This window comes from Austrofundulus limnaeus, unplaced genomic scaffold (assembly GCF_001266775.1).
Source record: "Austrofundulus limnaeus strain Quisiro unplaced genomic scaffold, Austrofundulus_limnaeus-1.0 Scaffold63, whole genome shotgun sequence".
Classification (NCBI taxonomy): Eukaryota; Metazoa; Chordata; class Actinopteri; order Cyprinodontiformes; family Rivulidae; genus Austrofundulus; species Austrofundulus limnaeus.
In genome coordinates, this window is record NW_013952465.1 from 1237105 (window position 1) to 1239615 (window position 2511).

The window sequence follows — 2511 nt, forward strand, 5'->3', positions numbered from 1 at the left end:
GACTGTGACTCTGCTGAAGATTCTCGTCACATCTCCTCTGACCACAGCTGAATCTGAGAGGAGCTGAACACTGAAGACAATCCAGACTTTCCTCAGGTTCAACATCATCTCACTGCACTGACCATGCTCTATAAGAATCTGGTTAAAACATCCCTGAATTTAACCAGAGTCATGAAGAAATTTGCTTCTCAGTAACAGAAGAGCAAAATTTATGTACTGAAATTAAAACACTACCTGACATTGTAATGCTGTTTTATTATTGTCATTTGTTTAATAAATACACTGGCGCGATACAACTTAGTACATGTTTAATTGCTTTTTGGGATACGTCTATTTTGGAGTTGTAGCCCCACCTGGAGAAAATTCCACCAGCCGCCACTGATTATCAGACGTTTGTTTTGGTCACCGTTTACATGTGAACGTGCCTCTGGTTGGCTGCTCTGGTGCTGAGTGTATTTATGGAACAAAACTACATGCTTTAGTCGGAACTAACTAAAGTAACAATCCAGGGACTTTACCGACACAGTCCAACACAGACATTGTTACCAAATTCTTCTTCTATCCTCACATATCCAATACAAAAAAAGACAAAGTAAATGGACTTATGTAGCTGAAAACATGTGGGTTTACAAGGTTTAAAGGAGACATATTGTGCTTTTGAAATCTTCTTTTCTTACAGTTAAATTATTAAGTTGGGGTCTATATAAAATGCAAGGCTTTGGTCAGAATTCCTCCTTATTCTAACTCCACAAGCCCACACAATCTGGCCCTGTTTTAACAGGTCATTAGGTCATGGAGAGGTTAGTAAAGTTATCCTGCATGAAGGGATGTAAAGGTACCATTGAATAATATCTATTCATGCTTTAAAAATGTGCAAAGCTTGAGTATTTTAACAGTTTTGTAATCCAGATGTCAGGAAATCAATATTTTGCATTATTAAAGCCAAAGTGTAGCAGCCTGTATAAAAGAAATCCTTCTTGATCCACTGAGCCAAAAGTAAGTGGCTGTATATCCTGCTAGACATTTAGTCAATCAAAAATATTGCATTTACATTCTGAAACGCTCCACAGTCCAATCTGCTAAATCGGCCWGCGTAAATCCAAACGTCACACAAAAAAATTCAATGTTTTTGGGATTTTCTTTTTGATGAATTTCAACAGGATCCTATGAGAAAATGATTGCCAACTCCTGATGAATGCCACATCAATAAGAGTGGTATTTATTGCGGTGAAGGCCTGGAGTGAGCGCGCTCTGACTTATTTGCTCCCATAGGACACCTGACAACGTCTCTGTGATGTAAGCCTCTCACTTCTTAAGTCCTCAGCTGTACGGGCACTTTAACAATACAGAGAAGGGGTTTATCCGTCATGGGAGCCATCAAAAAATGATTTGTCGGCGATTTGATTTTCATCCCACAGAGTTATATGGCTGCATAAATAATAATAATAATAATAAAAGYTTCTAAACAGACTGAGCACAAAGGCGACCTGATGATGGAGCTGCGGCATAATATCTAAATGGAGTGAAGCAAACTGTGGGAAACTTTATATTTTTTAGCTTTTCTGCTGACTTTAAATAGAAATATGTTCATTTGTAACATTTGTGTATGCATGCTGCTCTCTGAAACAATACAAATGCAGAACAGATGTTTTATTTTTCTGTTAGATTTGCTGCCTGAATGATGTTTCCTTTATAAGGTTGCCTCAAATGAAGCATCTTTTTATTTTCTGCGATTTCATATTTAGAGCATTTGGATTTATAAAAGCCAAGTCACACACACACCCTCCTTTAATTCTTAAGCTCAGTAATAGCGATCAATTTAAGAGTGTGAAAACCAATTTCCTCATTCATTACGCTGCATCTGCACAGGTTTTGTAATAAAACAGCTTTTCTTTACAGATGGTAAAACCCTTCAGATGTATTTTCTGGATTTTACTGCAGTCCCRGGTTTATTTGAGTTTTCACAAACTGTAAATATGAAAAGCATACATAAAGTAGTCCTAAAATCTGTTTCTTCCCGTCCTTTAATGTGCTATCGCTCCTCTGTGTGTTGTGTCATTACATTAAGGAGCATMTTTGCAAAGAAAGCACTTCTTAAAATAACCAAAAAACTGTCACCAGTGACCCTTCACTTACTGGTCTCGTTAAACTGGAACTAACAGCTCCTTCATTATGTGCATTTAATTACACATTTCACACTCATTCCCTCTTGTGTTGCTCTTGCCCGTGCACATCAAGTTGTAGGGATTGCTCACAAATTACATACATTTTCCACAATTTTGCAGGTATACGGGCCTATATRAAAATCTCTCCGATTTTTTCAAAAACAGTTTCAAATTATTTTACGTTAAAAAATTCCAACAATGAAATTAAATTAAATAACCATCTTATAACCCGCGCTGCTGCTAAAAATGTTCCCCTGGACATCAATGGACATCAACAATAAAAAAATAAGAACAAGTGTTCATTTTATGCTTTCCTACATATGTCTGGTCCGAGAAAAAAAATAAA

At 36.8% G+C, this 2511-nt stretch overlaps 1 protein-coding gene across 5 annotated transcripts in view; it reads right to left on the reverse strand.

Annotated features, from left to right (window-relative positions):
• Positions 1-2511, reverse strand: part of LOC106518581 (MAM domain-containing glycosylphosphatidylinositol anchor protein 2) — a 284155-nt gene that overhangs the window by 127907 nt on the left and 153737 nt on the right. The gene's annotated exons all lie outside the window — the stretch shown is intronic.